This window comes from Petaurus breviceps, unplaced genomic scaffold, assembly GCF_028583685.1.
Source record: "Petaurus breviceps papuanus isolate PSGF00001 unplaced genomic scaffold, PetGlider_PUasm1.0 90784, whole genome shotgun sequence".
Taxonomy (NCBI): Eukaryota; Metazoa; Chordata; class Mammalia; order Diprotodontia; family Petauridae; genus Petaurus; species Petaurus breviceps.
In genome coordinates, this window is record NW_027187345.1 from 7,643,632 (window position 1) to 7,658,035 (window position 14,404).

Here is a 14,404-nt window from a genome sequence, read left to right on the forward strand (position 1 = left end):
TTAGACACTCACTTGCTATCTCTTTCCTTATATTGGGTTTCAACTTCTTGTCAGCCTTTTTTGTTCTGTTCAGCAGTCCAAACATAATTTTCTTGGCAAAGATAACAAAAGCTGAAAGGAACTGAGTAGTTCATCCATTTTAGCATTATCAGTTATTATCCTGAATAAAGGATAATAACTTTGAATCACCTCTTGCCCCTAGCATAAGGATCCTTCTCCCATACTTTTGTTATTTTTAGCATTTATCACCAATCTTGGCTTTTTTACAGGTTCCTGAAAGTAGTCTCCCATGGCTATGTTACTATATGTTTTCATCTTCAATTACTTGCCCTTGCTTCTGAAATGTCTTAAGCACCTCCCCCCCCAACCTCAATATAATTAACAACTCTAGAAGACCTGAGTTCAAATCTAGCCTCAAGACATTAGCTCTGTGACCTTAGGCAAGTCACAACTTCTGTTTGGTAGCTAAGTGGCTCAGTGGATACAGTACAGGGATTGGAGTCAGGAAGTACTGAGTTCAAATTTGGTCTCAGACACTTACTAGCTATGTGACCCTGGGCAAGTCATTTAACTTCTGTTTGCCTTAATCCACTTTGAGGAGGGAATAGCAAACCATTCCAGCATCTTTGCCAAGAAAACCCCAAATGCGGTCGTGAAGAGTTGGACATGATTGAACAACAAAAACAAGGTCCTCTACGCTCTGATGCCTTTATCGAGTGAGAATGCCTCTTTGAATTACAAAAATCAATCAAGGTATAAAGTAGATGTGAAGAAGACCTTGATTTGGGAAGAGTAAAGTGAGAAGTGCTTTTATGCCATCTGGATAAAATCAGATGAGGACACATAGGAAATGTAGTTCAGAGAAGAGATGCCAGAAGGCAGTGAGATTGGGTGGCTTGGGGTGAACTTAGAGGAAGTTACACACACCTTTTCTCCTTAACCAGAGGATAATCTGGTGAACTTTGACAGATGGGAAACTTTGGGCATCCCGGTGGTTTCAGTGGTAGTTCCCCTCCTACTCGCCCCAGCAGCAGTGGGTGACATGCATTAGCATAAGGAGCTGAGAGATACATTAAGAATAAATTAGACATGGTGGAAAGGCAGCTTCACCCTCATAGCCCAGCAAAGAACTACTCCTAAGGGGAAGGGCTCCAAAAAGAGAGAAAACGACTTTCAGTATTTTGGAATTGTGAGTTTGTCCTTTAGCCACATGAGCTCTCTAAGTTTGAGCCCTTTCTCCCCAGAGACCATGTGTGTAAAGGGGAGATGTGTCCCTAGTTTGGCGAGATGTTTCTGTAATAGTTGTTCTTGCTATACCTGCTTAGTAAATAACCTCTTTTAAAAGCAAAATAGCTAATTGGCTAATTGATATTATGAAGCACACCAGGTGGGCACTCATGAACATTAGAAAACTGTTAGAAAACTCATTATTATTATTATCATCATAATTAGAAAACTCATGAGCATTAGAAAACTACCCCAAATTTCTTAGGTTTATTCTTAGAACTAAGATGAAGTATCCAGATGCCTTGTGGGCACCCAATCTGACAATACTTGTGAGATTTCGGAGAGTGATGGGGAAAGGGCTACAATTCTACTTTCTACATCTTTTAAAAATCAGAGTTGGTCAATGAGTTCCCTGTATAGCCACATCACTCTTTTTGTCTAGCTCCCCATTTTCATCATTAGAATAATTTTACTTTTGACCTTGTAATCTTGAGTTTCCTATCTCATATTTTCCTGCATAATAGAAGCCTACCTATTAAAAAAATTCTGGACCAGCTGAAAGACATTCTAAAACTTACAAAATTAGATTATGTTGGGTACCATCTTTTTTTTTAAACTAAATTTTGATTTTTAGTTCCAAATTCTATTCAACCCTTCTACCCCCTCCCCCTAATTGAGAGGCTAGAACAGGGGGTGGGGAACCTGTGGCCTTGAGGTCACATATGACCCTCTAGGTTTTCAAGTATGGCCCTTTGACTGAATCCAAACTTCACATCCCTTTAATAAAATAAATTTTAAAAAATCCCTAATAAAAGGATTCTCCACCCTTGGGCTAGAAAAAGAAAACCTATTACAGATGTATATAGTCACGTTAAACAAATTCCCATACCAACCATATTCCCAAAAAGAGGGGGAAAAGAATATACGCTTTATTCTGTACTCTGACTCCATCAGCTCTTTATCTGGAGGTGGATAGCTAGCTGTGTGACCCTGGGCAAGTCATTTATGACTTGAGTCCTTTAGAATTGTTACTGTTGTTACTACAGAGTTACTAAATCCTTCAAAATTGATTATCTTTGCAGTATTGTTATTGTATAAATTGTTCTGAGTTCTATTCACTTCACTTTGTATCAGTTTATACAAGTCTTTTCTGGTTTCTTTGTTTTTTTTTTTTTTTCTAAAGCAATCAGGGTTAAGTAACTTGCTCAAGGTTACACGGACAGTTATTTCTGGGTGTGGTGCTGAGTATCTGAGCCCGGGATTCGATCCAGGTCATCTCGACACTGGAGCTGGTGGTCTTACTCGCTGTGCTACCTGGCCGCCCCTTTTCTGGTTTCTTTGAAATTATTTCCTTCATCATTTCTTATAGCTCAATAGTATTCCATCATATTCCTATATGTCTTACCTTACCTTGTTCAGGCATACGCCAATTGATGGGCATCCACTAAGATTTCAATTCTTTGCTACTACAAAAATTGCTGCTATGGATATTTTCCTCTTTTATTTCTTTGGGACATAGACCTTATAGTGGTATTTCTGGGTCAATGTAATGGAATACTATTGTGCTATAAGAAATAATGAGCACGATGCTTTCAGAAAAAGCTGGAAAGACTTACACAAACTGATGCAAAGTGAAATGAACAGAACCATGTATCCATTTTGAGTTTATTTTGATTTGAAATGTTGGTCTATAACTAGTTTTTGTCAGACTACTTTGCAGTTTTTCCAACAGTTGTAGTTGAATGCGTTCTCCCTCAGTAGCTGGGATTTTGGGCTTTAACAAGCACTGAATTACTGTGCTCATTTGCTTTTATATTTTGTCCTGCTGAGAAGTTAATACCTCTTCTTCTTACCCTGTATGAAACTGTTTTGGTAATTACAGCTTTGTAGTAAAGTTTGATATCTAGTACTTATAGACTCCCTTCCTTTCCTTTTCCTCCTTGATTATTCTTGAACTTTTGTTCCTCCAGATTTTGTTTTTGTTCCCCTCTCCCTGTATCCCTTACATTCTGCGCCCCCCTCCCCCCCCCCACAGCTCTGTGAGATAATTCTTTGGTAGTCTGGTGTAACACTGAATAAGCAAATTAATTTAATATTCCATTTTTATTATGTTGGCTCAGCCTACCCATGAACCATTAATACTTCTCCAATTATTTGGATCTTTCTTTATTTGTGTGAAGAGTGTAACAGTCTGATGATTCGCAGTGTTAAAATGACTTTAGAGATGTTATTTTACCTCTTTCCAGTGTTCTGGACCCATTTATGTACACACTATATACCTAGTCATCAGAAATGCTCTTTGGTTCTCTATAACCTTGGATTAATTCAGTAAATGGAATGGAAAAGGCAATTTATAGGGTAGCAGGTAATTTTTTTTTGTGGTTGTGAATTACAGACTTTACAACAAATGGCACAAAATACATGAATTCATTTAATTTTTCACAAATGCATATTCTTGACTTGGAATCTAAAATACAAATGTGTGAATAAACATGGGAATTTATATATAAAAATGACACACCAATGTGCCAGAATTTTCTGGAAGAAAAAAAAGACTTGGTTTAGCCTTATTTCTACATTGAAGAATGCTATAGTACATATCAATAATATCTAACATTTATGTTGCTAGCATCTAAGGTTTGCAAAGTGTTTTACATGTTATCTCATCTGTTCCTCACAACCTGTAAGGTAGATGCTATTATTATTCCTATTTTACAAATGAGGAAACTAAGGCAGAGAAAAGTAAGCAGATATGCCCACGGCCACATAGCTATAAATAAGTATCTGAGGTGTTAAGCATACACCAAAAGCCAGCACTATCCATCTCACCACCTTGCTGCATATAAAAAAAAGGGCAAGAAAGAGCTGATCTGCAAACTTTCTCAAGTAGGAAGCACTTTCTGTACTGAATACCTCCCCCTGACCCCTTTTTAAATTAGCCTTGACAGTTTTTAAAATTTTTTTTTAATGAAGTGGTTAATTTTTCTTCCCTGCTGGAAAAAGTGATCAGAATTCACACACATCACATGTATGTGTCTACCTGTTGGTACTAGGGCCTTTTTGGTGAGGACTTACCTTACAACTGAGTCTGGAACCTTTGCTTTCAATTAAATTTAACAAAGCATTTATGACTAGCTATTAAATTCAAGGCACCATATTAAGTACTGTGGATACAAAGGAGAAAATGAGATAGTATATATCAAGGAACTTATATTCTGCGAGGGATAATACAGGGGAGGGAGGCACGATGTACACATCTAAAAATCATGTGTGAGAGAATGCTAACATTTGGGGGATGCTAAGGAAAGGTCTTGTGTAAGAGGTGCTTCCCTAAGCCAAATCTGGAGGGAAAACAGAGTTCTGAAAAGTAGAAGTGTAGAAGGGAGTGCGTTCCAAGCACTACATAGCATCCAAGAGCCTTTGCAAAGACCTAGAGGTGATGAAGGGCCAGTTAAATTTGGGGATAAGCTAGCAGCTCAGTTTGGCCAGAATGTATAACCTGTTTTATATCATGGAGGTGGAAATTAAATGTTGAGATTAAGAGTATGATTATCCTTAATGAATGGTGTAAGTAGAGTGAAGATGTAGGTCACAGAGGTTGAGACTGATTAACCGGAAGGCCAACATTTGAAGGGACACTTGTCAATATTTAAACTACCATGTGTGAGGGCAGCAGCTAGGGATCTAGGTTAGGTGACAGCAAATCTTTAAAGAGAAGGTGATATATAATAAGACATTAAGATCTGGGGTCTCAAGGAGTTAAGAGAGTCTCCTCTGGGGGGACTAGGTGGTGCAGCGAATACAGCACTGGACCTGGAGTCAAGAGGACCTGAGTTCAAATCCAGCCTCAGACACTTAACACTTACTAGCCATGTGACCTTGGGTAAGTCACTTAACCCCAATTGCCCTGCCTTCCCCCCTCCAAAAAAACAAACAAAAAAAAGGTTCCTCCTAGCCATTCACAGATACTGAACCAAAGTGTGGGAAGATTAGAAAAAGGACAGAAATGTGAAGAAGATTCTAATTCGCAAGTGAAGGGTTATTGCCTTTCTTGGTTTACAGAATAAGGATGATGATAATGGAAGGATAAAGCATTTAAGGGCCTATTTAATGCCAGGGATTGTGCAAATCACTTATAAATCTGCACAACCACCTGGGACGCAGCTGCCACTATTATTTCCATTTTGTAGCTGAGGAAATTGAGGCAGAGGTTGTGACTGGCCAAAGGTCACAAAACCAGTAAGCATCTGATGCTGGATTTTTATCTTTCTGACTAGGCCCAGCGCTCTATCCCCAGTACCAACCAGCTGCCTCAAGCTAGACCAATACCAGTAATAATAATAATTGGCATTTAAATTTTGCAAAGCGCTTGACTAATAGGTCATTTGATTTTCACAACAACCCTGAGAAGTAGGTGCTATGATTATTTTCATTTTAAAGATGGAAATTGAGGCAAACAGAAGTTAAGTGACTTGGCCAGTGTTCTGAGGCTGGATTTGAACTCTGGTCTTCCTGACTCTAGGTCCAACACTTTATACATTGTACCACGTACCAGATCTAGAGCTGGAAGGGACCAGAGAAGTCATCTAGATCTAGTCCAACCCTCCCATTTTATAGATGGGAAAATAAATGTTTCTCAGAACAGTTTACAATTCTGGGAAACTGAAGCCCATAAAGGGTAAGTGATTTGCTAAAGTCACATTAGCAGTAGTCATTGGGGCAGGACTTGAAATCTGGTCCTGTAATTCCAGGGCCACTACTCTTGGCTGTAGATGCTAAAAATTAGAAATCTACCTTTTTTTCTTGACCTAAATCTCTACTAAAGGATAAATTGCCATTCCTATCCAATGCATTTGTCTTCAGAGATGGATAAATTCTAGTTGCCATACTTAATGAAATAGTGGTATTGGGATATATAAGATAGTATATGAAAAGCAGGGGCAGCCAGATGGTGTTCAGTGGATATCATGCCAGGACTGCAGTCAGGAAGACTCTTTTTTGTGAATTCAAATATGGCTTCAGATAATTACTACCTGTGTGACCCTGGGCATGTCACTTAACCCTGTTTGCCTCAGTTTCTTCATCTGTAAAATGAATTTGAGAAGGAAATGGCAAGCCACTCCAATGTCTGCCAAGAAAATCCCAAATAGGGTCATGAAGAGTTGAACACAAAAGCACATTGTATGCCTTAAAGGACAGTAGAAATGTTAGCTATTATCAATTGGAAAGTTAAGTTGTTATGCGGTTGACAACCACAGTTTCTCTGATGAGCCGCTATTGAAAAGATCCCTGGCCTTGTGGTCAAGTAATCCTGGCTCTACCACTTACAAGTTGTAGGGTTGTGAGACTTTCTGGACTTATAAGAGAAAACATTTGTATCACCCTCCTCACAGGGCTATTGCAAGAAGTTTTGTAAACCCTGTAAAAGTGATCTGTAACTTAAAGGGTTGGAACTTTTCCTGCAGCATTGAAAGGTTAAGCGAATTAGCCACCATGGTGTCATTGGTGTCTTTGGTGCCATTAAAACGATCTGTGAGTGTGTCTCTGTTTACCCCCACACACTTAAAAGACAGACATCTGCATAAAATAGTGCATAACCTTAATAACTAGTTATTAAGAGGAATCAGTTCAGAACAGGGAACTCCCCCCCCCTCCCGCCCAAGAGTCCAGTCTTTAAAAAAAAAAAAGACCAAACATTTCAAGTGATATAGGAAATCCCATTTTTAATATAGGTCTACAATTTGCAGTCTTGAGTTGCCTTGATGCATTGAGAGGTTAGGGGACTTGCCTAGGGTCACTCAGTTATTAGTATGTTTCAGAGACTACTGAGGTGGAATTTGAACTCTAGGACTTCCTGATGGTAAGCCTAATTCATTATCCACTATGCCAGGTTCTTTTTCCCCCCTCTAATTTCTCACAATAAAATAATTTAAGATTGATTTATCTGGTGTTTAGAATTGGAAATCTCTATAAAAAGGACAGTGACTCGACCTTGGGATACGATTTAAAAAAAAAAAAAGACTGGTTTATTAAATGTTCAGTGTTTTGGAACAATTTATGCAAAGAAACACAAAGATACATTATGGACTAAGGAAAGATCGACCAGGGTCACTGGAGGTTGTGGTCTAAGTCAATGAAGGAAAGAACTGCACATGGAGCCCTTTTGGAGGATGTGCCTTGGGGAAAATAAGCTATTTGCAGTGATTACTTAACTTATGTAGCTAAGAGGACAATGGCTTACTGTTGTGCTTTCCCCAAACCTCAGTTTTATTTAAATTTTGTACTTGGTTAAAGAAGAGGTTGGAAGAATGTAAGGGTCAAACATTTTTGGGGAGGAGGGAAGGCTGAGGAAAGGAGATAGTAATTCATCTCCAGAGAATTGAAAGGGTGGGAAAGGAGATACATATTTGTCAGACACCTGACCTTTAAAATACACTTCCCTTTGCCCTATGGACTTTAGACTAGCTTAAGGGGTACTGAGATTTTTCATAAATGAATGGAAGAAATCAAAATAAATCCTTAGTGACCTAAATATTTTTTAGTTTTGCCTTGAAAAAGTACTGGACATAAAATAAATCATGTCTGAAATATCTTAAAAAACTATTTGACAGTTCTCAGAAATGCCAAATGAGAAGTTTGGAGAAATGTAGGAAGATTTATATTAACACACATAGGAAACACTAAAGTAAGTAAACATCATGATAAAAACAAAGCCAAAAGCTTGCATTTATAATGACTAATTGTGACCTTGGAGAAGAGAAGAGGAAAAGTACCTTTCTTCTTTCTTTAGAAAAGTTGGTGACTATGTGTTGTCAAATGGTGGGATGGTGTTTTACTTAAATGTCTTTCTTTATATTACAAGCTTTATTTGGGAATGTAGATAGGGGAAGGGAAAGGTATATCTAAAAACAGTTGTAATATAAATAGATTTTCTAAAAAAGCAATTGGGGTTAAGTAACTTGCTCAAGGTTACATGGCCAGTTATTTTGTGTGGATGCTAAGTATCTGAGGCTGGAACCGATCCCAGGTTTCCTGACTCTGGGGCTGGTGCTCTTACTCACTGCGCCACCTGGCTGCCCCATATTTCTTTTCTTTTTTTTTTTTTTGGAGGGGAGAAGACAGTATAAATAGATTTTTAAAAAAGTATTCTGTAATAATAAATAGAATTTCATAAATAACTAGAAACAAACTTGTATTGACTTTGGTCAGCTTTTCAAACTCCTTAAAAATAGAAATCCCAGGAAATGAGAGAGAGAGAGAGAGAGAGAGAGAGAGAGAGAGAGGAGACTTGAATGGCACATATAATTTGCTCCTAAAAAGTAGAACTTTATCTGGTGTTATAATCCTGTTTGACACATTTATTTTCAGTTTAAAGACAATATAAAAACACCCATAGAAGAAAATGTTACATCTTTGCACTGACACCCTTTAATCCTTCAGTCTTTATAAAAACAAACATTCTTAAGAGTAAGCAGAGGAAAAATGTTAATTTTAAAGAAACAGAAAATAAATTAATTGCTCTTCTGTCCAGCTTTGTTGAACACTGCCACTGTGTTCCAAATGAGACATCTTGAATAGAGAAGAAATCTTTGGCCTATTTCACCATGGCTTGGGCACTGTGCAACAACAAAATTCTGCAAAATTCACTTATCCTCCTGAATTGCTGTGAAAAGGGAAGCAGTGGCTTGTTTCAGAAATCTGAAAAACAGAAAAATAGTTGAGTGTATGAGTGGCTTTTTCCCCCTGTTGGTGTTCAACAGTTAATACAAACTTTGACAAAAAGGTCAAAAATAAGAGAACCAGATAAATGAAACTTCTGAAAAGTTAAGAACGGGATGAGGGTATGCAACCCTTCTGTTTATGTGATACAAAAACTCCCGAAAAACACAATATAGCCAGGAGGCAGGATGGATTATCTAAATGTAACTGTGAACTTCACAAATGACTTACTGTGGGACCTAAAGTTCCACTATTCTGAATCTGCCTTTTGTCTTCAGGAGTTAGTTCAGTATGAATTGAATGACTCCAGAATGATAGCTCCTTTCCTTCAGGTAAGCTTTTTTCCCCTTTTTAATGGCCTTAGCAGATATGGGGGTTACATATGGGCTAGTATGGTAGGAGGAGGGATTGGTAATTTTATAGTTCCAAACTTGCAAATTTTAAGTGATCAAAGATAATCTCTCTAAAAAAAGTAAAGATGTAGCTCAAAGTATTTAGATTATAATCTGAATTTATACACATGGGAATTTATCTATTATGCCTAGAGTTCAATTCCATTGAAATATAAAGCTGACCTCCCACAGATTCCTGAACAGTCTGGAGCCAGAAAGGATCCCAGAGTAGCTTCAAAAGGGAAAACAATGATGAAGAAAGGGAATTCGAAACTTCAAATATTCATCTTAATGTCTGGTTATAATCAGGAAAGAAAACAGAATGCTGAGAGGTTGTAGCAACAGAGAAAATAGGAATCATAAGAAAACATTTCAAATGGTCAAAGGTTGGTGCTAAGGTTGCCTGGTATTCAGACAGCAGTCTAGGACTCCAGTGAGGGAGGACTCAGAAAGCTTCAGTCCTGAGCGTACAAGCCAAGATCAGAGAGAAGCTGGAGTTGGGGGTAGTGGTCATGCGGACTGGTGAGGATCGGGGGTTGGAACAGGCTGGAAGACCCTGCCCAGGGACTGGCAGGGAAGGACCACCTCCTTGTCCTGTTTGTTTCCTTACATCATATTTACATTTGCTCTATAACAAAGTACTGACTGCTTGTGGTCTCCTGTTAAAAGAAAATCTGTTTGGAAGGTCTGGCAAAGATACAAAAAAATCTTATCCCTGAAAAGGGAAAAAATGAACCAGGCTTTTTATTCAGTAAAGAAGTATATGGCAAATAGAATGAGTGTAGGAAACTGGGACTAGAAATATGAATTCTATTTAAAAACTAGAATGAAAAAAGTGATTTAGTGCAAAAAGGAGTTGGGACACATTTCTTTTTTAAGAGAATGAAGAATGATTTAAGGCCATAATACGTGTTTCAGTGGAGGCCAGGTTACCAAGTTTTTGCCATAATATAGTTGCCTATATCTAATTGTTTTTCTGGTAATATTTAAAGTCCATTGCAGACCCAGAAGCACTAAATAAATGCTAGCTATTCTTAATAACATCAGCCCTAGAGAAATAGGTATCTAGGAGTTTGCCGAATCCAAGACAGTTCGAGCTGAGGCAAATTAGCTCCAGTTCATCAGGTACATAAAATCTCAGGCTTTGAACTCGGGATCTAAGCAGTTATTTGGATGGCAGAAAGACAGAAAGATCCAATATGGAGTCCTAAAGATTCAAAATAAGAAGAAAGTTCATCAGTGAATAGGAAAAATAAATTATTATAAATAAATGGCATTTATATAGTATGAGGTTTGCAAAGGGCTTTCTATGTTATCTTACTTGATCTGCACAACAAGCATAGGAGGTAGGTGCTATTTTTATCCCCATTTCACAGCTGAGGGAACAGGTATAGAGAGGTTAAGTGACTTACTCAGGGAAACACAGCTAATTAAGTGTCTGGAGTAGTATTTGAACTCACTTCATCTTCCCTCTAAGCCCAACATTCTACTTCACTATGTAATGGTCCTGATTACATGGATTCTTTTTTTGTCTTTAATTTCTTGTAGTTTCCAAAAAGTTCATTTTGATATTTGTTCAATAATGTCACCATATTAGTACAGTATTCATATTACATTTATCTAGCAACCCTCATTATCCAGAAACAGCCAAGGACAAAGAATGAACAAAAAAAGGCCCCTGAGCAGCCACAATTGGTCCCGAGGACATACACCTGTTAATGAAGAGAGAGCCCTGCAGGTCTTTGTATTCTAGGTCCGCTGACTTAGGCTATCTACTTTTCTAGGATGCTGAAGCAAACTTGGAGTGAGCTGGATTAAAGCTGCTAATAGCCAGCACGACGAAGTAAAAATGACAGCTGACAAGCAAAGCCAAAAACTATCAGAAGTGGACATAAGTACTGAAAAAGGACCAATGGTCCAGGGGACAACCAACAGCCTTACTTGTTAATGGCCTTTGTGGGCCAAACCACTCACACAGCACCACAGCATGACTGCATAAAACAGTAAAGCATATCACACTGAATGACTTCAAGTCATCCAGAAAAGGTTAAAACACATTATATTTATATACGATGGTAGGGAGAAATGGTTTTAATGGTTTATTTAAATTTCCTTTATATCTGAAGGCCTTTCTCCTGGTCACTTGCAGAATTTGTTGTTTCTAACTGGAACTATCAAATTTAACCATGATGTGAACTAGAGTTTACAGCCTGGGTTTTTTTTTTTTTCCGCCTCCAGAGGCAATTGATGTTTCAAAATCTTTCAAATGGCTTTGATTTTTGTATTGAGGAGTCCTGGGCAATTTTCTTGTTATCTGGCATTTATGGTACCCAAGGTTTTTGCCTCGTCATGTGCTTTCGGGTAACCTATAAACCTCAGGCATTTTGTCTTTGAGATCAATATGTTTTGCTTGTACAAGGAGCATGTTTTCTTTTAATGCTATTGCTTTTTGCTTCTCTGCCTCCAGATCATTCTTAACTTCCATGTATTTACAATCCCAATCATCTGTCCTCTTTTTTGTTTCTCTAAGACTTGTTTTTTCTATTCTGCTAATTATTTCTGCTGTGCAGGCTACAAATTCTGCTCTCATTCAATTCTCATTTCTCTTTTAAATTATTAAAAAAAAAAAGTGTGTGGTGGTTTCATACACTCCTTAAAACAGAGTCCTCTGATCAAGTGTTAAATCATTTTCCTTTGTCTTGTATATTTATTCATAGATGCCTGAATTTGCTTACTAGATCTGAAGGCCATATTTCCTTCTGTTAATATTTGGCCCTGCTGATTTATTTGCTTATGTGTCATTTTAAAAATTTTCTTCCTCCTGAGACCTTTGGTGATTTCAGTCTCTTTTCCCCCCTTATTGCTCCCTTACTGACTCTCTCCCCATAATGGGCAAATAATGGTTCACCAGCCTAGTTTCTACCCCAAATGACCTTTGGAGGGGCAGAGCTGGCCCCGGCTTGATGCTTTGTTCTTTCCTTCAGGGTTAGTGGAGTGCCACAAAGCTGCCTGCACATGGTGTTCTGCCCTATTCCCTCTGTTCCTTTGGCCCAGATAGCTTTCCTGTTGGGGTCATAGTGGAACTTGGAGGAAGGGTACTTTGTGAGTGTGAGTTGGGTGTTAATTCATGGAATTTTTACCTTCTTTTAGGTTCTTGGTGTCCTAGGGGTGGGGAACCTGTGGCCTTGAGGCCTTTTATTAAAGTGATTTGTTTGGATTCTGTCAAAGGGCTGCACTTGAGAGGGACACATGTAGCCTCGAAGCTGTAGGTTCCCACCCCTATCCTACATCATGGAGACAGATGAAGCTGCCTTATCTTTGGCACATAATTTCTGTTTTGGAGAGGTCTGAGAGATTGTAAGGATAACAGAAAGGCATAATCCTCCATCCTGCTGGTCACGTGACTCCAACCTTTTTCTTAAATCCCAATTGATTTATATTTGTTCGCATGCACACTATAGAAATTGAAAGGTAAATAGAAAGGATACACAGGATCTGTGTGATATCTCGGTCATATAAGGAATATTATGGCTGTTAACTTTGGTTTTTTGGCTATCAAGATGTTTTAATTGAGGTTAATTAATAATTAAGTAGACAAATAATTACTGGTCCAAAGGGAAGAAGTAAAGTAGTATTGAAGGGCTGGCCTTGATGGCAGGATATATTTAACGCCTTCTGATACCTACTAGATTTCAATAACCCAGGCAACTCTAAGTTAAGAAAATGAGAGATGAATTGCTAATTTGTACTGGGGAGGGGATTTTGTACACTAGGAGTTCCATACATAGGGATAGAGTCTCCCAGAGGGGATATTATGCAAATTATAAATCATCATGATCAACCTATTTTTATATGAAAATATGAACTTAAAAACTTTATACATATAGTGAGCAATACTCTGTGATTTCTTCAGTGAAATACATCAGACTCTAATCTTGATCAATTAAAAGAAAACAGTCACCCTCAATACACCATTAGACAAAACCCTAATAGCTATAGGGGACAGGAAGGGAAGGAGAATGTAATTGGGGACCCGTCTCCTTTGGATAAACTGTGTGTGCCGTCACTTCTAGGTGCTGACATCCAAAAGAATGAGTCACCCCCTGGGGCTAACTAGTAAGAAGAGCTGTAGGTGAGACCTTGGATGAAGGAAAGCTTGGGTTCTGGTTACTTCTCAGCATCTCAAGTTCCTATTACATTCTCACGTACCTTCCTAGGAATGGGGTGGGGAAGTAAGGGTTGGCATATGAAAGGAAAAAAGTCATTATATTCAATAGAACAGTCTTTCCCTCTCTGTGGTGGATGTCACTAGCATCCACCCTAGGGAATACTAATCTTATTAATATAAAACCGAATATATATAACTTTCTAGTCTGACTGCATTTGAATAATAAATTATGTCACTCAAACACTTCCTTTTGCTTTCAAAGCTCACCTAAGTTGATTAAGATCCAAACTTACATGTTTTTGTTTCATGTTTCCTTTGTTAAAGTCTTTTTTGCTAGCAGCACTTGAAGGGAACTCTAATAACACAGTAGCAAATATGCTGGCTGGACCATTCAATTGAAGAGTTACAGAAAGAATGTGTGCTTTGTCAAAAAGAGCTTATCTTGGGAGACTGAATCTGTTTCTGGATTATTTGAGCTGGGTCAAATGATGAGTTCTGAATTACCGTTCCCCAAACTTACAAAAGTGCCCAGAAGTTCACAAACAGGAAATAGAGGATGGAAACAAACAAAAAAATCTAACCAGAAGCTAAAAGGACTGCCTTTTGCCTAAAACTTTGGTGAAAGGCACAGTTTTGTACAAAGCTTGTCCTTTAATACCTAAACTATCATGTTGGATAAAACTATCAACCAGGATAACCAAACAGTGGGTTTGTTACAACAGTATCAATTTGCCGCATGGATAAAAGATCAATTACCTTTGTAACCAGAATTAAAATGAGGGAACCATACATGTGAACAGATTTAGAGAGTTACTTCTGGCTATAGGAATATCCCTAATAAATGTAGGTTTTTGGATTAAATCTTTCTTTACAAAATTTTAAAATAAATTTATTTTTA

At 38.0% G+C, this 14,404-nt stretch overlaps 1 protein-coding gene across 2 annotated transcripts in view; it reads right to left on the reverse strand.

The window, feature by feature from the left end:
* Nucleotides 1-3,647: 3,647 nt before the first annotated feature.
* Nucleotides 3,648-14,404, reverse strand: part of MTHFD1L (methylenetetrahydrofolate dehydrogenase (NADP+ dependent) 1 like) — a 225,223-nt gene continuing 214,466 nt past the window's right edge. For both annotated transcript variants that reach the window (XM_069069685.1, XM_069069684.1), the window contains exon 28: nucleotides 3,648-8,925. The gene's annotated coding sequence lies outside the window, so the exon portion shown is untranslated. The remainder of the gene's footprint in view (nucleotides 8,926-14,404) is intronic.